At 37.5% G+C, this 23133-nt stretch overlaps 1 long non-coding RNA gene across 1 annotated transcript; it reads left to right on the forward strand.

Moving 5' to 3' along the window:
* The first annotated feature begins 20382 nt into the window (after positions 1–20382).
* Positions 20383–22524, forward strand: LOC133454785 (uncharacterized). Its single transcript, XR_009783444.1, has 3 exons — positions 20383–20422; positions 20513–20686; positions 22311–22524. It is a non-coding gene; the product is annotated as an uncharacterized LOC133454785 (long non-coding RNA).
* Positions 22525–23133: the final 609 nt, after the last annotated feature.

The following is a 23133-nucleotide window of genomic DNA, read 5'->3' on the forward strand; positions in this document are numbered from 1 at the left end:
CTGAGCCTCTGTCGCCGGCAAATGACCATCTCTGAGAGCTGATCAATGGCTCCAGCGGGAGAGGAGGAGGAAGAGCAGAGGGAGAGCAGAGGGAGAGCGGCGGAACTTCCAGCGTGATTTGAATCCTGGCACTGCAGCTTCACTCGGGTGCAGCTCAGTTCAAACATGGACGGACTGACAGAGGAACCTGAGGTCGCTATCGCTGCTGATCACAAAAATGGATCTCGTGTTGAAGTAAGTCCATAAAAGTGGATGAACCTGACCTGTCAGCCGTGGCTAAACAGAACGGGCACTTTTCTTTTTAAAGTAACGGTGGGTAAAAAGGAAGGTTCACAATATAAAGTTGATAATGACATTCCCTTCATTAACCCAGTAAACGTCATGTTATCTTTTCTTGTCAACTTCATTTCATTTATGTTTTGGTAAAGAAGCAGCTTCCGTGAAAGTTGATGGACAGAAAATCTGGAGTTTGGCATTAAATGTATGAGAAAATCATTGAAGTTTTTTAAAACCAATGTTTCTCTAAGGAGTTAATGGGACTTGCATATTTCTTCTCCTGCAGACAAAGATATCATTAAATTATTCCAGGAATCTGAAGTCATTTCAGTTTAAAGGACTAAGGGCCCGATTTACTAAGATCCTAAATAAAGAGTACTAAATTGCGTGTGCACTGAAAAAGTTTGCGCGTGCTGCTGTTGTGTGTTTTGCGGGTGATCAACTAAGATTGCGTGCGCAATTGATAACAGGTGCAAACAGCAGTATTTAAATGAGGTGTTGCGCGTCTTACGGTTTGCGGCGCAAACTTTGCGCCATGGAGAGTGGATGGAAAGCAAGATATAGTTGCGAGCGCAAAATGAAATTTGACGAGTTGGAGTTATAGAGATATTAGTGGAAGAGGCAAATTGTTGTGCCGTATTCAGCACCCCTGCCGTGAAAAGCACCCCCTCGTATATTCAATGATAAGTAGACCAAGAAAAAAAACAACACACTGACACTTCAATATATTTATATATACACACTCACACAAACACATACTTAGGAGTTTATATTATATATATTTACAAATATTATGGAAGACAACACAGTAAGCAGGCTATTAATTAATGACATAAATAACCATTTACCCGATTTTTTTTTTTTTACCCGAATCCATGAGCGCATTTAAACATGAATCATTAACACAAAACTGGACGCTAAACAGAACGTGACACGGAATGAGAATATCATTTTTGTCAGACGAGGGGGTGCTTTTCACGGCAGGGGTGCTGAATGCGGCACAACACTGGGGTATGACAACTGCAGAACAAGTATAGGCGCACAATGAGAAACACTTTTTTCTCCATGAAAACACGTGATTTATTTATTATCACAAATAAAAAAATGAAGGTGCCTCCTGTGGCAACCTTTTGCTGAATAATACTCGATTTAACATTCAAATAAAATATTTCTCCTTTTGCATGTGGAGATTAGCACCTTCCTTTCGAACGTATTAAATACAGACGCAATCACAATCCCCGCAATAACTTTCAGGCTTGGTAAATCTCATTGCGCGTGGTAAATGGACCAATTTGCATCTTTCCCCTCCCAGTATTTAGCGATTTCTGCCGGGTACGCCCCATATTGATTATTCATCAGGGCAAAAGTACTAAATGAACAGCGTGTGCTATTTTGCACATTTGAGAGACGTAGTCCTCTTTGCACGCTGTTAATAGATCAGCTGGCACTTTGGTTTGCGGGTGCTGTCAAGTTTGCACACGTTTTTACACACGCAAACCTTTAGTAAATCGGGCCCTAAGAGAGTGAATCTACTAAGACAGTGACATCCACTGCCAATCCAGGAAGCAGGAACACACGGAGACACACGTCAAGCACTGGAAATCTGCAACAAAAACCACAAACAAACCGACAAAACCGACACGGAGCCGACCAAAACACGAGCAGCGATCGACCCAAATCTCGAGATCTGATCGCAGTCTGAGCTAAGCTACCGCTACCGCTAACTAACCCCAAAACTACAGAGCAAGCATGCAGGTGAACAAGCCAGTGTGTATGTCTATGTGTGTGTGTGTGTGTGTGCGGGTATGTATATGATCATGCGTGTGTGTATTTGTGTGTGTGTGTGTGTGTGTGTGTGTGTGTGTGTGTGTGTGTGTGTGTGTGTGTGTGTGTGTGTGTGTGTGTGTGTGTGTGTGTGTGTGTGTGTGTGTGTGTGTGTACATGTCTTTGTGGCTATGTGTTTGTGTGTATGTATATGTTTGTGTGGCAGTTAATGGACCGAAAATCTGGAGTTTGGCATTAAATGTATGAGAAAATCATTGAAGTTTTTTAAAACCAATGTTTCTCTAAGAAAGAGTTAAAGGGACTTGCATATTTCTTCTCCTCCAGACAAAAATATCATTAAATTATTCCAGGAATCTGAAGTCATTTCAGTGTAAAGGACTAAGAGAGTGAATCTAAGCAAGATATAGTCTCTAACGACATTGGTCATAAACCATCATTCACCATACCAATAGCTGATTGAACAACATGGCTAAGGGGTTACCATGGAAACCTTTGTCAACACTGGATTACAGAGATACATTAACTAATGACACTTAAAACGTTACTGCGACAAAGAAAAAAAATAATATCAACCTTCTTAACCAGAGACGACATTTCTTATGGAAACGTGTATTTTGGTCAGATTAATTGGAATTACAGATATTTTTAGATATATTTAAGGAAAAGGGCATCATCAACTTCCTACTGAAACACATTAGTCTGGAAATGGAGTGAGAGAGGATGAAAGAATGGAAAACTTGTGTTTATGGCCACAGACTAGTAAGTTAACTGAAATAAAGTGCAAGCAAGAGTACAGAACCCTGTGGAACACCACAGCCTTGTCAGCTGTAGGCCAAAGCCTCATTCAGATGATTAAACTGTGACCTGGGTTCTACCTCTGCAGATGTTGATTTCCTTGCTAGTAACACTGCTGATTTGTTGCATTCAGCTTTAGATGAAGTTGCTCCTTTGAAAAGGAGGGTTTCTAGCCACAGGAGCTTGACTCCCTGGTACAATTCAGACATCCGCATGTTGAAACAAAACGTGCGTAAAATGGAAAGGAAGTGGTACTCTTGTAGGTCTGTAGACTCTCATCGTGAATGGAAAGATATTCTAATAGTATATAAAAAAGCCATTCGCAAAGCCAGAACAGCTTATTATTCAACGTTGATAGAGGATAACAAAAGTAACCCACGTTTTCTGTTCAGCACTGTAGCCAGGCTGACAAAGAGTCACAACTCTGTTGAGCCGTGCATTCCTGCAGCTCTCAGTAGTGAGGACTTTATGGGCTTCTTCAACAGTAAAATCGCGAGAATTAGAGAAGAAATCAACCAGCCGGTTGTAGGTGTTTCTTCAGCTTTAGCGACTTCCCTAGGCTCTGACTTGTCTCTAGACTGTTTTGATCCTATAGACCTCCCTGAGCTGACTTCACTCGTTAATAGAGCTAAGTCAACCACATGTATGTTAGACCCCATCCCGACTCGTCTATTCAAACATGTTTTTTCTCTTATTGGTACGACAATACTGGACCAAATTAACCTATCCCTAAGTTTAGGATATGTACCACAGGTTTTCAAAGTCGCAGTAATTAAACCTTTACTTAAAAAACCTTCTCTTGACCCAGACACCTTAGCTAATTATAGACCAATTTCCAACCTTCCATTTGTGTCTAAAATTCTGGAAAAGGCAGTTTCAAGCCAGTTATGTGACTATTTGTATAGAAATGATCTGTTTGAAGTCTTTCAGTCAGGGTTCAGAATGCATCATAGCACAGAGACAGCACTTGTTCGAGTCACGAATGACCTCCTTATGGCCTCAGATAAGGGATTAGTGTCCATACTGGTTCTACTGGACCTCAGTGCTGCTTTTGACACTATAGATCATGGCATTTTACTGCACAGGTTAGAGCATGATGTTGTTGGGATTAAAGGGACAGCTCTATGTTGGTTTAAATCATATCTATCTGACAGGTTCCAGTTTGTTCATGTACATGAGGTTTCTTCAGAACAGTCAAGGGTCTGTTATGGTGTTCCGCAGGGTTCAGTGCTAGGGCCAATCTTGTTCAGTTTATACATGCAGCCGTTGGGAAGTATAATCCAGAATCACGGCATACACTTTCATTGTTATGCTGATGATACGCAGCTCTACTTGTCTATGAAGCCGGATGAAACAGAACCGTTAGTTAAACTTCAGGCATGTCTTAGGGACATCAAGGACTGGATGTCCAGAAATTTCCTGCTTCTAAATTCAGATAAAACAGAGGTTATCATTCTTGGTCCAGAGCATCTTAGGAAGGGATTAGATGGTGTTGCGATGGCTTCCAGTGCAACTGTGAGAAATCTTGGTGTTATTTTCGATCAGGATTTGTCGTTTAAACCATATGTCAATCAGGTTTGTAAAATAGCCTTTTTCCATCTCCGTAATATTGCAAAGATTAGGAAAATCCTCTCACAGAGTGATGCAGAAAAACTAGTCCATGCGTTTGTATCTTCTAGACTAGATTACTGTAATGTGTTGTTAGCAGGATGTCCAAGTAATTTGCTGAATAGGCTCCAGCTGATCCAAAATGCAGCAGCACGAGTACTGACAGGAATTAGCAGGAGAGACCACGTCTCTCCAGTGTTAGCGTCGCTCCATTGGTTACCCGTAAAATTCAGAATCCAATTTAAAATTTTATTACTTGCGTATAAAGCCCAAAACGGCTTAGCTCCGCATTATTTGCAAGACCTGATAGTGCCTTATGTTCCTGTCAGAGCTCTCCGTTCTCAGAGTGCAGGTTTACTCGTAGTTCCTAGAGTATCTAAATGTAGATTTGGAGGGCGGGCGTTCTGCTATCAGGCACCATTACTTTGGAACCAACTTCCAATCTGGGTTAAGGAGGCTGACTCCACCTCCACCTTTAAAACTAAACTTAAAACCTTTCTGTTTAGTAAAGCCTATAGTTAGTGTTTAGTAAACCTCTAGCTGGTGTTGGTAAATCTCTAGGTAGTGTAAACTTTAGTGTGTCAGAGTCGCTCCTGTAGTTTCTTGTGCTGGCCCCCCCTTCTCCTCCCTTTTCTCTCTTTTGTCCATGTTGCAGCATCCTTTGCCGGACACCGGAACCTGCAGGTGGTCGTGGGTGGCTTGTAGCTTGCATTACGGAGCACAAGTCTTTCCCTGACCCTGCACCCCAACCTGGGACTTGCTGATTGGGCCGGAGCTTCGGGAGCTGTGTGCTGGCCTGCGGTCCCCACCCCTGGTCATCCCGTTGCTGCCCCCCCCTTCTCCTCCCTTTTCTCTCTTTTGTCCTGCAGGTGGCCATGGGTGGCTTGTAGCTTGCATTACGGAGCACAAGTCTTTTCCTGACCCTGCACCCCAACCTGGGACTTGCTGATTGGGCCGGAGCTTCGGGAGCTGTGTGCTGGCCTGCGGTCCCCACCCCCGGTCATCCCGTTGCTGCTTCCACCTGCCTGCTGTGCTGTTGCCGTCCCTGACCCACCAGTCTGGCCCTCGGCAGGAGGGTCCCCCCTGATGAGCCTGGTCCTGCTCAAGGTTTCTTCCCTCCTAAAGGGGAGTTTTTCCTTGCCACTGTTTGGCTTAAGGTTTTTCTCCCACTAGGGGAGTTTTTTACCTGCCATTGTTTATGTAATATCTGCTCGGGGGTCATGTTCTGGGTATGGGTCTCTGTAAAGCGTCTAGAGACAACTCTGTTGTATTAGACGCTATATAAATAAAATTGAATTGAATTGAATTGAATTAAACTGGAATCTTCCAGATAAACACGAGTTAAACTATGCTAATTTGGTTCTTATGATACCATGATTAATTCTCAGATTTAGTGCACAAAAAAAACAAAAACAAGCTGGTCTTTAACAGGATAGCTTCATATCCAGACTGTCCAGATCTGTCAACTATTGACAGGACATCATGAGGAAGAGAATTAGATCACCAAAGGACTATAGAGCATCAGAATACAACTGGACAGATTCCTCCGATTCTTCTACGTATGCAACAAATAAGTCCGGTTTAAAAGGTTTTAAAATACCTGATCTGATTTTGTGGGCAGATTTAAATACGGGTGTAAATGAAACCAGCGCTGAGATATGATTCAGAGGTGGTGTGGACCACATGTGACCACATTCTTTCAACCGTGTAAACAGAGTGTGTTCTGGGCCACATAAAGGCCACTTACTCCCCTGATGACTGTGACTACGTTTACATGCAGTCAAAATTTGGGTTATTGCTAATATTCTGGTTACTGAAACATTGGGAATATTCCGTTTACATGGTAATTAATCATTGGGGATATCTGGATCAAACCAGCGACGCACGGAGAACGTGATGACGCAATTCCCGTCATTTCTGCTTCTTCTTCCTGTATCCAAATTCAAAACAAATGCTGCTTCGCGCAACTTTTCTCTCACCTTCTTGTAAATCTTCTATCCCGGTACTTTCTACCGTCTACAAATGCAGAAATGTTCATATCCTTCATTACATTTATGAAGTGATTAGTCTCCTCCTGGTCTTGGTTTCTCCGTGTTTATAAGAACTTCCTGGACTCAAAACACCAGGATTCCTTGTGAACAGAGCATGTGCAGAAAACAAATTCCTGTTCCGTTTGATGGGGATATTACGTTTGGTGTTTACATGACCCAATATTCAGTTTTAAAAGGAGTAACCCAGGGCTCATATTGGGGTTTTTAAAAACCTGAATATGAGCAAATTCTGGTTATTCAAAGGGGTTATTGGTGTTTACATGGCCGTGTAACCGGGTTATTGCCAATATTCGTGTTTTAAAAGGTTTATTGATGCATGGAAACTCAGTCACTAACACACATCATGGACTCGTCTGTTTACCTTTACCTACGTTAGTTCTTCTTTTCAATAAATATTAGACACATTACTTTCTGTTTTGAGGCGTTTCGTTATGTTCCAAGTTTGTGCATTCTCATTGCCATTGTTAATGCGCACATATGAGTTCTTTTGTTAAATGATGTTGGAAAACAACCCCTTTAGTCTTTGCTAGCAGAAATCGCTAGTCTTTCTTATAAGGGGGACAGTGAGATCCAGTCACAACGCGACACTCCAAACGCATGTTCATGTCCGGTGTGAACACACCTGCTTAGAGCCCGCCCGGTGAGACTGGATCACTCAAGACCAGGTTTAATATCAAGTTTAAACTGAGCCTTATTCTCCAAACAACTGATAAATGTCAACATTTCTATAATATCCATGTTTTCTGCACGCTGTTGCTATAAATTCTGGTCATTAATATACAGGACTGTCTCAGAAAATTAGAATATTGTGATAAAGTCCTTTATTTTCTGTAATGCAATTAAAAAAACAAAAATGTCATACATTCTGGATTCATTACAAATCAACTGAAATATTGCAAGCCTTTTATTATTTTAATATTGCTGATTATGGCTTACAGTTTAAGATTAAGATTCCCAGAATATTCTAATTTTTTGAGATAGGATATTTGAGTTTTCTAAGCTGTAAGCCATGATCAGCAATATTAAAATAATAAAAGGCTTGCAATATTTCAGTTGATTTGTAATGAATCTATGACATTTTTGCATTACAGAAAATAAAGAACTTTATCACAATATTCTAATTTTCTGAGACAGTCCTGTATTCTATAAATGTAATGATTTTGGTCCGTGAAGACACTTTGTACTTGTGTCTGTTGAAAAAAGGATCAAACAAAAAAACAAATGACAGATTTAAGCCACAGAAATCTATGAGGTGGAACAGAGAGGAACAAAATATTCAGATGGAGAAGATGTTGATGAGGAGATGGAAACAAAGACGGATGATAGAGAAAAACACACAGATTTAACATGAGAGAATCACGATCAAGATCCATTTGTCTTACTGCCAACAGACATTTCCGTGGGGTGAACACTCGTTCTTGTGGGATTTATAACTAAACCAAGCAGAAGAGATTTGATGCTCCTGCCTGGTTCCCCTGAACTCTTTTGAAACCAGACCGATGGCTGTGTTAATCCTGAGAGCGTTGAAGCAGCGTCTGCATCCTGCAGAGAGAAGCTGCAGCTCTGATCTCTGTGCGGTCGTTATTATCTGGATGAGTCAGCTGTAATGCATCACGTTGTAGCATCGATGGCCAGCTCGGCTTCACATCCACTTTGAGCTGTCGCAGAATTAGATCAGCAGGAGAGTGTATGTGACAAGAGCTAATTAAGTCCCATCATGCAGCTGAAGCTGGAGGCGGGGAGGAGGAGGGGAGATGAGCTAATTGCATTTACTTCATCTTGTAATGTGCCGCATCATAACTGCTAATTCAATTGTACAATCATTCTGCCAGCTCCTGGCCATTAAGCACACATTTAATTGCTTCCATAAAGCTTTTCATATGCAGCACACAGATCGGCCGACGTGACACGGAGCCCCCGCCACCGGCCAACATGCAAATGTCCCAGCATCACTGCTGAGACGTGGGCCTGGACGGGCCTGGTCCCTGTCCATCATCATTAGATGATGTTACGAGCATTTAGAGGAGGCAGCTCACAGGCTAGATCAGCGGTCAGCAACCTAAAATGTTGAAAGAGCCGTATTGGATCAAAAACACAAAAAACAAATATGTCTGGAGCCGCAAAAAATGAAATTTTAAATATCGAGGAAATAATCAAAATTTCGTGAAAAAAGTCAAAATGCTGAGAAAAAAGTTGAAATGTTCAAAAAAAGTCAAAATTTCGAGAAAAAAGTCGAGATTAATGTTGAAGTACAATCTCGGGAAAAAAGTTGAAATGTCGAGAAAAAAGTCGAAATGTCGAGATTAAAAAGGAAAGGAAAAAGGAAGAAAAAAGAGAAAAAAAGGAAAAAAAGAAGAAAAAAGAAAAAAAAGAGAAAAGGAGGAAAAAAGAGAAAAGAAGAGAAAAAAGAAAAAAAAGAAGAAAAAATGAAAAAAAGGTGAAACATTTTTGAAAAAGCTCCAGGAGTCACTAGGACGGCGCTAAAGAGCTGCATGCGGCTCTAGAGCCGCGGGTTGCCGACCCCCGGGCTAGATGGACAGAAGTCAGCTGGAAGTCGTTCACATCCCAACACGTTGGAGTCTTCAGTCGCACATTTAACTGGAAATTGGATTGGTGGATCATTTTTTTTTCTATTTCAAGTGAAAATTTACCTGAAACAGGTGAAAGTTGTCACATTTTTCTGGTGTTATTTTTCTGGTGATGACTCTAAATGTTGAAATAGCAGTAAAACCACATTCATTGATGAAATGACATAAGGGATGGAAAGGGGGGATGGCAGTTTTACAGGGGGGATGATTTGGACCGTTTTTATTTCAGGGGGGGATGATTTGGACCGTTTTTATTTCAGGGGGGGATGATTTGGACCGTTTTTATTTCAGGGGGGGATGATTTGGACCGTTTTTATTTCAGGGGGGGATGATTTGGACCGTTTTTATTTCAGGGGGGGATGCCGTCCCCCCTCATCCCCCCTCAACTCCAGTACTGGGTGCAACAGGAATTGCAACAACGCCGATGGGACGTGTATTGAAAGATTAATAAAGATTAACTAACTAACTAACTAACTAACTAACTAACTAACTAACTAACTAACTAACTAACTAACTAACTAACTAACTAACTAACTAACTAACTAACTAACTAACTAACTAACTAACTAACTAACGTGTCGGGTTATGGTGGTTCGGTTTTGAGTTTCTTATACTTTTGTCATCCGTTGTGCTTCAGATTTGGTGTTTTCTGGTCGGATCTGGGTTTAGTTTTATGTTGGTTTTCTTGGGTCTTAGCATGTTTTCTCTACTCTGAGCTTGTCTGTTTCTGGTAACTTACTTGAAGGTCCAGATTGAATGTCCAGATGAAACAGATGAAAAGGTGAACTGGACAGACTTAACCTAAAGCTTTTTGCATTATGTATATTCTGTAAATCTTAGTTTCCTTCTCTTCTGTTGGCGGTGTGTAGGCCGGTTTCAGTTCAGCTGAACTTCAATCACATTGGTGAAGTGAAGTATAATTCATCAATCCCCAATAAAGTATTTTATATATAAACTTTATTTGCAGACACTGGGTCCAGAATAAAAAACGAGATACAAAGACACAGACATTGAAAACAATTGTCACCTCTTGTCCAAACAGGACATGAGGTGAGAAAATGTCAGTTCAGGAGCATCGTTGAAATCTCCAGAGATGAATGCATTAGCATTTGTTGCCTAGGTACAAATATGGTGATGATGTCATATTCCTCACTGACAAGTAACACAGGTGAACTCATTGATTCTTTTAGATTTCAGTTGTTTTGTTGTTGTTTCATTGCTGAAAATGAAAGTAACGCTGCAAACAGAAACAAACGCCGCTGCAGATAAAATAAACGCTTAGCAAATAAAATAAACGCTGCAAACAAAAAGAAACGCTGCTGCAAATAAAATAAAAAAACGACGCAAATAAAAAAGTCACAATGGAAGTGAATTACCGGGGACTGTTTTTGCCGATGCACCGGTGTTTTTATGTGAGAGGAGACCGGTGTTGTTGTTTTTGTTGTTTTTATCATTAGTAATAATGCCAAGAATAATCTAAAGCGTGGGTAACAATAGTTATTTGGATGAATGTGAAGTTGAAGCTGTGTGTGGTGGTCAGGGACTTCTCCTCTCACGTAAAAAACACCGGTGCATCAGCAAAATAGTCCCCGGTAATTCACTTCCTTTGTGGCTTTTTTTATTTGCGTGGGTTTTTTTTAATTTGCAGCAGGGTTTCTTTATATTTGCAGCGTTTCTTTTATTTGCAGCGGGGTTTCTTTATATTTGCAGCGGGGTTTCTTTTATTTGCAGCGCTTATTTTATTTGCAGCGGCGTTTGTTTTTATTTGCAGCGTTTATTTTATTTGCATAGCGTTTCTTTTATTTGCAGCGGTGTTTGTTTTTATTTGCAGCGTTTATTTTATTTGCAGCGGCGTTTGTTTCTGTTTGCAGCTTTACTTTTATTTTCAGCAATGGCGGGTCTCGGCCACGCAGAGATGGGCTTTAGAAAGCTCTTTCTGCTGCTTCTACATGTAAACAACTTTCTGTTTTCATGTTTACTCATCGTAACCACTTATGGAGAATACCAGAATTCCTAGTTGATATCATCCAGAAAGAACAACATCCAAACCAACATAGGAAACATAATAAAATACAAACCAAAAGTAGTTGTAGTTGCAGTAACAGGCTGCTTCTTTGTCCTGTTCTTTTTTTTTATGTAAATATAAAAAAATAGTAATTTGGTGTCTGCTAAATTGAATTCAGTCTTATGAACACATAACATAGGGTCGCCTTTGCTGTGACGCCACTTTGATCCGGACTATCGCCTCTTGTGGTTATTTCACTATTTTGGTATCAGTTCATTGATGAAAACAGCTAGGTTGAGGAGCTGGTGCTGATCTAAAGAGGGTGTGACATGGGGTTAAACGCTGTGGAAACCACAGTGGGACATGCTGCGATAAGCAGACGAGCTCTGTGAATGAGGGAGGGAGGAGGCAGCTCTGATAACATCCCGCTCGTATACAACAGGCAGACAAAGCCCACAGGAGACAGAGCATCAATACCCACACATGTACACCATCATTACTGTCCTCGCACAAAGCCTGGTGTCAATAGCTGCCGTGTTATGGAGCCGTCTCTCAAATTAAAATCTTGTATCAAACTGCATCTGATGGCAACAGCTATTTAGTGGCCATATTTTACGGGCGAGCCAATGAAAAGTAATAACTGTTGTATTTAATGTATCTGCCGCTGCCAGCTGCCGGGCAGAGAGGGTCTTAATAGGAGCTGTCCATCACTGTCAGCGCGGCCCACGAGCAACAAGAGGCCGGCGGTAATAAACATGACGGGGAGATAACACGGGCCGCCTGCAGCGCGCTCCCTCCAGCTTCCTGTTTGTGAGGCTCAGAATCTGTCATGCTGGCTGCTCTCTTCATCAGCCTCTTTCCTTTACACAGCCTTTAATTCGTCTGCACATGGTGTTGCAGCAGGACACGGGGCGGGAGGAAACAGGCCAAACAGTGATGGACGCCAAATACTCAAAAATAAAGAAAGCCATCATTTTCAAACCAGTTAACTCTGCTACTGATATGTACGGATTTGAACTAAAGGAAGTGGGCTGTGTGCAGGGAGGGGGTGACGTACCAATGCTGCCAAAACGTCCAGAGCGTAACAGAACATACTGTGTCTTCAATACTCGAGTTGTAAAAAATATCAGGGGGGGTGGTGGTTTTTATCATATGGGGACAGATAATTTGTGCTGATTACAAATAATATAATATATTCCAAATAATAGGACTGACCAAAACACCTGCAGAAATACTGCAGGAATGACATAGCAGCAGTTAAATGCAGCCTTCTGTAAGCTTTAAATATCCACTGGGCTTACATCAAATACATCAAAACACAACAATAAAAAACACTTTTCTGAACTTATCAATATGACTCTGTCCTTCACAGGATAAGTAAAATGGATCACTGCAAAAACTCACAATCTTAACAAGAATATTTGTCTTATTTCTAATTAAAATGTCTCAGTTTAGTAAAAAAAAATATCATTACACTTAAAACAAGACTCATCACTGGAAAAAACAACAATTTTCACCTATTTCAAGTAGATTTTCACTTGAAATAAGTAGAAAAATCTGCCAGTGGAACAAGATTTTTTTGCTTGTAATGAGAAGATAAATCTTCTTATTTCAAGTGAAAATGTACTTGAAACAGGTGAAAATTGTCAAATAAGTTATTTTTCTGGTGTTATTTTTCTGGTGATGACTCTAAATGTTGAAATAGCAGTAAAACCACATTCATTGATGAAATGACATAAGGGATGGAAAGGAGGGATGACAGTTTTACAGGGGGGATGATTTGGACCGTTTTTATTTCAGGGGGGATGCCATCCATCCCCCCTCATCCCCCCTCAACTCCAGTACTGTGTGTCTTATCTCCATCATCAGCAGCTTCAGGGACATGAGAACAGGCACAGTCGTACTCCATGCAACTGCTTTCACTTCTGCTTTCAAAAGCCATGAACTCATCGCAGCATCCCAACAACGATGTGCCCGTCGTTCTTCCTGTTGCCCATCCGTTCATCTCATGTGTTCCTCTCACCTCCAGACTTGTTTGTTCCTCTTTCTGGACTGTCCTGTTGTATCGGCAGTAGGGCTGGGCGGTATGGACTAAAAAATGTATCATGATAATGTCCGGCATTTATCCCGAAAACGATAAAAATGACAATAAAAAAAATACCAAATACCACCTTTTTAACTATAAATCTATCACCACATTCAGTCTTTGGAGCCCCCAAATCACTGCTCTAAAAGATACTAAATACTACTAAACTACACCAATTAAATTGAATTGATAAAAACCAATTAAATTAGTACACCTGTACTGCAAAACTGACTCAAATAAAACAAGTTTGAAATGTAAGAACAGATTCAACATTTATTCCAACTGTATGGCTTAAACAGTGGGATAACAGTGCAAACAGCTAAAGTACCATCGTCCTTCAAGTTTTCTTAGCTTATAAAATCACAAAGTAGAAAAAAATACAACCTCATAAATAAATAAACAGGACAAATAAATAAAAGTTCACTAAAAATAAAATCCTATCAGTGATGACCTTCTAATATAAATAAAATGTGCAAATTAACCTGTGGTTGGAACATGCCACAAATTAGATACTATTGCAATTTTTTTTGGAAATAGTCAAACGTTATATCAAAATGTAACAACCATTTCCTTCTGTTTTTGCAGACTCTGCACATAATAGATGATGTTTGCTCCTCGTCTCTCTTTATAAATCCAAACCAGTTCCAGATAACGGAGCTGGAGTCTTGTTTAACAACGAGCTCCTCGCTCTCAGATCCGCCTTCCGCCATGTTTGTTACACAAAAACGTCATCAACGGGAATTTATCTTTTTTACCGCGAGATGACAAATTCTTACCATGGGGAATTTTTTTGACGGTATATCGTGAACGGTAAAATATCGCCCGTTCCTAATCAGCAGTTTTCAGTGCGGGGAGTGTTTGATCTTTGAGTTTGAGCTCTCACCACCGCACCTTTGACACGTTGAGCCCCCCCAAAAAAAGAATAAAAGATTAAAAGATAAAAATGTTGATGACTCGTGCTGCTCTTGGGACATTAAGAGACCCTGTGTATCGTCAACCACATTCTCCAGTTGTGAGTGCGGTGGGCGGGGCCAGATCGGGATTCCAGAGCCGACCAATCACAGAAGCTCCAGCCTTTAAACTAATTTACAGATGAAGAAGAAGCTGGTGTTTCATGGGAGCTCTCCTTCGTGTCTGTTTCATGTGTTTTCATTAATCTGCTATGATCATTTCTTATTTTTCTTCACAAGTCGTGCTTGTTGATGACACACCACACACTTACAGGACTGTCTCAGAAAATTAGAATATTGTGATTTTCTGTAATGCAATTACAAAAACAAAAATGTCATACATTCTGGATTCATTACAAATCAACTGAAATATTGCAAGCCTTTTATTATTCGGTAACACTTTACAATAAGGGTCCCTTAATTAACGTTAGTTAATGCATTATTAAGCATTAATTAACAGTGTAATAATAGTTAAATAACCATTATTATGTATTACTTAACATTAATTAGCATATTAGTTAATGCATTAATAAACAGTTAATTAATGCCTACTGCTCAGAGTTAATTAATACATTAGTAAGCATTAATAAACGTTACATTATGTAATTATGTATCCTTATGTATGCATTACTTAGTATTAATTAATACATTAGTTAATACATAAGTAAAACGTTAATAATGTCCCTAGTAATCATTTACTAATGGTGTTTATTTGGAGTGAATAAGCATTAAGTAACAGCTACCTAATACATCTACTAATCATTCACTAATGGTGTACATGTTTACTGGATGGGCATTATTAAACAACTATTTAGAGTCTTAAGTAATCATTTCCTAATGGTGCTGTGTATGTTATCAGGTTGCTTACCTGACCTTATGAACGGTAACCTGACATAAACCTTAATAAATGTATAAGAGTGGCTCATGAGCATTACTTAACCATTAGTAAAGGCTTGCTGGACCCTTATTGTAAAGTGTAACACATTTATCCCTTAGGTAACACATTATTAATGCTTAACTGCCTCATAAGCATTACTTAACCATAATTAACCATTAGTAAATACTTTTCTGGACCCTTATTGTAAAGTGTAACACATTTATCCCTTAGGTAACACATTATTAATGCTTAACTGCCTCATAAGCATTACTTAACCATAGTTAACCATTAGTAAATTAAGCATCACACATAAAGAAGTTTACACTGTTTATTTAAAACAAAATAAAACAGATTTTAACAGATAATAATTTGTTGTATGTATACATCTTATATATATATATATATATATATATATATATATATATATATATATATATATATATATATATATATATATAGGTAACACTTTACAATAAGGGTCCCTTAATTAACGTTAGTTAATGCATTATTAAGCATTAATTAACAGTTTAATAATAGTTAAATAACCATTATTATGTATTACTTAACATTAATTAGCATATTAGTTAATGCATTAATAAACAGTTAATTAATGCCTACTGCTCAGAGTTAATTAATACATTAGTAAGCATTAATAAACGTTACATTATGTAATTATGTATCCTTATGTATGCATTACTTAGTATTAATTAATACATTAGTTAATACATAAGTAAAACGTTAATAATGTCCCTAGTAATCATTTACTAATGGTGTTTATTTGGAGTGAATAAGCATTAAGTAACAGCTACCTAATACATCTACTAATCATTCACTAATGGTGTACATGTTTACTGGATGGGCATTATTAAACAACTATTTAGAGTCTTAAGTAATCATTTCCTAATGGTGCTGTGTATGTTATCAGGTAGCTTACCTGACCTTATGAACGGTAACCTGACATAAACCTTAATAAATGTATAGGAGTGGCTCATAACCATTACTTAACCATTAGTAAAGGCTTGCTGGACCCTTATTGTAAAGTGTAACACATTTATCCCTTAGGTAACACATTATTAATGCTTAACTGCCTCATAAGCATTACTTAACCATTACTTAACCATTAGTAAAGGCTTGCTGGACCCTTATTGTAAAGTGTAACACATTTATCCCTTAGGTAACACATTATTAATGCTTAACTGCCTCATAAGCATTACTTAACCATAATTAACCATTAGTAAATACTTTTCTGGACCCTTATTGTAAAGTGTAACACATGTATCCCTTAGGTAACACATTATTAATGCTTAACTGCCTCATAAGCATTACTTAACCATAATTAACCATTAGTAAATACTTTTCTGGACCCTTATTGTAAAGTGTAACACATTTATCCCTTAGGTAACACATTATTAATGCTTAACTGCCTCATAAGCATTACTTAACCATAGTTAACCATTAGTAAATTAAGCAATCACACATAAAGAAGTTTATACTGTTTATTTAAAACAAAATAAAACAGATTTTAACAGATAATAATTTGTCATATGTATACATCTTATATATATATATATATATATATATATATATATATATATATATATATATATATATATATATAAATATATGTATATATATATATATATATATATATATATATATAGGTAACACTTTACAATAAGGGTCCCTTAATTAACGTTAGTTAATGCATTATTAAGCATTAATTAACAGTGTAATAATAGTTAAATAACCATTATTATGTATTACTTAACATTAATTAGCATATTAGTTAATGCATTAATAAACAGTTAATTAATGCCTACTGCTCAGAGTTAATTAATACATTAGTAAGCATTAATAAACGTTACATTATGTAATTATGTATCCTTATGTATGCATTACTTAGTATTAATTAATACATTAGTTAATACATAAGTAAAACGTTAATAATGTCCCTAGTAATCATTTACTAATGGTGTTTATTTGGAGTGAATAAGCATTAAGTAACAGCTACCTAATACATCTACTAATCATTCACTAATGGTGTACATGTTTACTGGATGGGCATTATTAAACAACTATTTAGAGTCTTAAGTAATCATTTCCTAATGGTGCTGTGTATGTTATCAGGTTGCTTACCTGACCTTATGAACGGTAACCTGACATAAACCTTAATAAATGTATAAGAGTGGCTCATGAGAGTTACTTAACCATTAGTAAAGGCTTGCTGGACCCTTATTGTAAAGTGTAACACATTTATCCCTTAGGTAACACATTATTAATGCTTAACTGCCTCATAAGCATTACTTAACCATAATTAACCATTAGTAAATACTTTTCTGGACCCTTATTGTAAAGTGTAACACATTTATCCCTTAGGTAACACATTATTAATGCTTAACTGCCTCATAAGCATTACTTAACCATAATTAACCATTAGTAAATACTTTTCTGGACCCTTATTGTAAAGTGTAACACATTTATCCCTTAGGTAACACATTATTAATGCTTAACTGCCTCATAAGCATTACTTAACCATAGTTAACCATTAGTAAATTAAGCAATCACACATAAAGAAGTTTATACTGTTTATTTAAAACAAAATAAAACAGATTTTAACAGATAATAATTTGTCATATGTATACATCTTATATATATATATATATATATATATATATATATATATATATATATATATATATATATATATATATATATATATATATATAAATATATATATATATATATATATATATATATATATATAATATATATATATATATATATATATATATATATATATATAGGTAACACTTTACAATAAGGGTCCCTTAATTAACGTTAGTTAATGCATTATTAAGCATTAATTAACAGTTTAATAATAGTTAAATAACCATTATTATGTATTACTTAACATTAATTAGCATATTAGTTAATGCATTAATAAACAGTTAATTAATGCCTACTGCTCAGAGTTAATTAATACATTATTAAGCATTAATAAACGTTACATTATGTAATTATGTATCCTTATGTATGCATTACTTAGTATTAATTAATACATTAGTTAATACATAAGTAAAACGTTAATAATGTCCCTAGTAATCATTTACTAATGGTGTTTATTTGGAGTGAATAAGCATTAAGTAACAGCTACCTAATACATCTACTAATCATTCACTAATGGTGTACATGTTTACTGGATGGGCATTATTAAACAACTATTTAGAGTCTTAAGTAATCATTTCCTAATGGTGCTGTGTGTGTTATCAGGTTGCTTACCTGACCTTATGAACGGTAACCTGACATAAACCTTAATAAATGTATAAGAGTGGCTCATGAGCATTACTTAACCATTAGTAAAGGCTTGCTGGACCCTTATTGTAAAGTGTAACACATTTATCCCTTAGGTAACACATTATTAATGCTTAACTGCCTCATAAGCATTACTTAACCATTACTTAACCATTAGTAAAGGCTTGCTGGACCCTTATTGTAAAGTGTAACACATTTATCCCTTAGGTAACACATTATTAATGCTTAACTGCCTCATAAGCATTACTTAGCCATAATTAACCATTAGTAAATACTTTTCTGGACCCTTATTGTAAAGTGTAATACATTTATCCCTTAGGTAACACATTATTAATGCTTAACTGCCTCATAAGCATTACTTAACCATAGTTAACCATTAGTCAAGGCTTGCTGGACCCTTATTGTAAAGTGTAACACATTTATCCCTTAGGTAACACATTATTAATGCTTAACTGCCTCATAAGCATTACTTAACCATAATTAACCATTAGTAAATACTTTTCTGGACCCTTATTGTAAAGTGTAACACATGTATCCCTTAGGTAACACATTATTAATGCTTAACTGCCTGATTGACTACCCTTTCATAAAAGTGCAATAAAAATGTAATAAATATTTATTTTTACTTTCACCACATAAAATCTTTTCAACAACTTCAGACCTAGCCATAGATATAAAGTTTATTATAATCTTTAAATATTCTTTTTACAACTCCTGATTTTTTCAATAGGAAAATCACAAAATATGCAATATTTTCAAAAATTAGGTTCAAAGTGAAATATATTACAGCATTGACTATGTCAATAATTGATAACATTTATTTTGATGCATTATTATTTTTGATGACAGTTCATTTAAAAAAACTTACACTCTTTACCTTCATGTCCAAATTTGCCCCATTGACTCCCATTATAACCACATATTTTTTATGTACTGTAATTCTTACCTATTATAATTTTTTTCAGACGAATTCCTAATAAATCTAAGCCTCTACCTTCAAAATACAGAGAAAACAGGTTTTATGTCTGGTGACCCCCCCAAAACTAGCAGGGGCAGCAGAGCTTCATCACATCAAGTTTCAGTGACGTCTCATCCATCCCACTCCCGTGTTTAGTTGAGGTCTTCCGTTTAAAACAGTGTCAGCCTTCATAAGGTGTATTACACACACCCTTTCAGTTACATGACTGAGAAGTCAGTCTTTCAAATTTACCGACGTAAACTTCTTCTTCTCCATTATTCAAGTGTTACTGAGTCAAATATGCAGCATCTTTTTGAGTGTACATTTTGTCAGAATGATGTATTTGTTATGACAACTTGATTTGTGAACTTTTCAAAAAAAAAAAAGTGTCATAAAGTTAACATTAAGAGCTAACAGTTTAACGTAGTTAGATTAATCTTACCATGTTTTCCAGATGACTTTCCCTTTTCCGCTTTTTCCTTGTGCGTGGTTAGCCTGGTCCTGTGAGGAGGTAAGACTCCGAGCTCATCCATCTTGAGGCGCTTCTGTAGCTGGTGCCGCGGTCAGTGCGCGCAAAGAAAAAAAGTTATATGCGGCGTTCAGGCCAATTCGGAACTAAGGTTTTAATTAAGGCCTAATATTGGTGCTCCTACTCGGGAAATTCAGAGTCTTCTTGGAGAATCAATTTTCTGACATCACACAACAATGTCTAATGTCAATGTCTGGAACGCTTTGAAGACAGAAATGGGAGTTTTCAATGGGGAAACCCAGAGTTCGGAGGTGTCATGAACGCAGCATTGGCGCGCACCAGAACTCAGGAGTTATCGCGGTGTAACCTGGGTGTAACTGCCTTGTAGGAGGAGCAGAATTTTCTGGCAGGACGGACAGTAATTTTAACAGGATAGCCATTTACCAAGCTGCACGTTTCATTTTAGGAGCACACGGCATGCGTGGGTTAAAGTTAGCAAACAAGTTGAGTGAGCTGACAGAAGGCAAAAAAACACAAACACCTCAAACTAATTGAATGGCTCCAAAAGAAAAAAATACTGAGATGGAAAGTCAAGTCCAACCGGTGTCATCACAAAATTAAGCTGAAGAAAAAGATGGTGGATCTGTGGACCGATTTGAATGGTAGGTAACTTTGGCTAACATTGTGGGATAACTTTTTTGGTCAGTATTATTATTATTATTATTATTATTATTATTATTATTATTCGCCAGCTTGATTTCATGATGGACAACATTGCTGCATCCTCAAGAACCCTTTCAAGAATGGCAAAGCAACGGGAGGTCTGCGTGACAGCGATGGAGAGGCTGCATCATAGAGAAGGACAGAGAATTGGGGGAAGGAGCATTTCGTGGTGATAGATGAGTCACTTCAGACATAAAAGAAAGGTAACTTTTTATATTAACTGCTACAAATTGTTAGGCTGCTAATTATGACTTAGTCTTGTGATGCCCAACGTTCAGGTCGTGACTGGACAAGACTTGAATGTCTGGGGAAGTTAGTGCAGGATTTTGTAATAGTGCTACCGCTGGTTGCAACCAGCTTCCTTGAAAAGGTAAAATAGGTAAAATAGGCAGGTTAAATAAGAGTTTTCTTTTGCCTGCTCCTTTCTGAACATGGATAAAGATCCAATTGTTTGCTATTTCCTTTGGTACAATTTGAATGTTTCCATGGGCAGAACAATTAAATGAAATTAAATGAAAATCTGTGTTAGTCTTTCGTCCTCAACCAATGATTGGTTAGCTCTGCTTTGCACACACCTTACCAGAAACGTCAGCAATGTTAGCAACGAAAGGCCCACCCTAAAACACTGTTGGTTTGTTTTGCAACACTGTTTTTTTTTAAACTCACAAAACGTTTCCACCCAGACACCCGCTTATTTTTTCAAAATTGAGGTGGAACTTCCCCAGACAATCATTTTGAAATATTAGTGTTTGGAAACTAGACTAGTTATAACCACATCACCAATGTGGAAAAATTAATTAGTATATTCAAAGATTCAATATGTAAAATTTGATCAGAATTTTGAGGTAAAACATTACAAAATCATGTGCAATTATCAGAAATATGTTTAGAAAGAAGAGTTTAAATGTTATGTCAAAGACATTTACCAATTGAAGATGCAAAAGGCACCAAATACAAGCGCAACGGTAAAAGTTGGTGGCGAAGGGCAAATATGCGGCCTCCAGCAGGGAGCAGGATGCTGATTTTTATTTTAAAAGTTGGACCAGCGCTCCTGCTCCATCCCGCTCCAATTTAGCTCCAGGGCCACCCATACCTGACCTACAACCAGCTTGTTTTCTAGCTGGATCTGTTTGTTATCGAAAAGTATGTAATTGATTCAATTATTATTCAAACTGTGGGAGGGAAGAGACCTGAAACAGAACTCATACTGGAATCTGATGATGCCAGGTTTGGGTTTAAGTGTACAACGCTACTTTTTTGGACAGGTCTGTGAGCAAGGAGCAAGAAAATTCTCACCTGCTCTGTTTCCCTCACATGCTCTGGTCCACCATCCACATGTAGAGACCTATACTGTATTTTTTAGCCTGGTATTTGGCTGTACTTTGTGTGTATAAAAAGAGTTAAAAACTGCAAGATCTAACTGCTGTCTGAGCGTCGATCAGCTGAGCCAGAGCACAATGGGTGGGGCACTACACAGCTGTAGCAGCATGTGTGTATGTTTTATAACATCGGCAAGAAAAAAAAACATTGTTGATTGTCTTCTCAATCGCAGTGAAACGATTGGATTGCCGATCGACGGAAGCCAAGTTGAAACAGCAGCCCATCATTTATAATGTTCATGCTTATAGTGATGAAAAACAGAATGGGACAGAATCCTTCCTATAGAAACTCTTAAATTTGGCTATAGTAATCATCCATTCCATGGAAATCTTGCATTCTACTTTGTCTAATCAGATTTGTCAACTTTATTCCTGCTAACATTATAAATTTATCTGACACAAGGTTAATAATCTTGTTTCTTGTTCTGTCATTTTCCCCAAAACACAGTATGGAAGGGGCAGGATGGCTGGGGGCTGGAAGCGGAGGAAGTGGGTGTTCGGGATGCTGGGGGTGCAAAGCACGCGGAGGCGGCCAGGGCGAAGACATCCAGGGAAGCCGGTGCTTCGCTTGGTGGAGAAGAGGGGGAGGAGGGAACTGGTGCCACTCATAGCTCATCATGTCAAAAGGGAGCAGACATTTCCAGGGAGGATAAACAGAGGGTAGCCTATCATACTGTGTTATTGTATTATGTTACTAAATAATGTTTGTTCGAAGATCTCCTCTGTTCGAATTGTTGTTACGTATCTGTTATCACAGATGTGTATATATATATATATATATATATATATATATATATATATATATATATATATATATATATATATATATATATATATATATATACATATATATATATATATATATATGGTTAAGTAATGCTTATGAGGCAGTTAAGCATTAATAATGTGTTACCTAAGGGATAAATGTGTTACACTTTACAATAAGGGTCCAGAAAAGTATTTACTAATGGTTAATTATGGTTAAGTAATGCTTATGAGGCAGTTAAGCATTAATAATGTGTTACCTAAGGGATAAATGTGTTACACTTTACAATAAGGGTCCAGAATAGTATTTACTAATGGTTAAGTAATGGTTAAGTAATGCTTATGAGGCAGTTAAGCATTAATAATGTGTTACCTAAGGGATAAATGTGTTACACTTTACAATAAGGGTCCAGCAAGCCTTTACTAATGGTTAAGTAATGGTTATGAGCCACTCCTATACATTTATTAAGGTTTATGTCAGGTTACCGTTCATAAGGTCAGGTAAG

The sequence above is a fragment of the Cololabis saira genome, chromosome 11 (assembly GCF_033807715.1).
Source record: "Cololabis saira isolate AMF1-May2022 chromosome 11, fColSai1.1, whole genome shotgun sequence".
Lineage (NCBI taxonomy): Eukaryota > Metazoa > Chordata > Actinopteri > Beloniformes > Belonidae > Cololabis > Cololabis saira.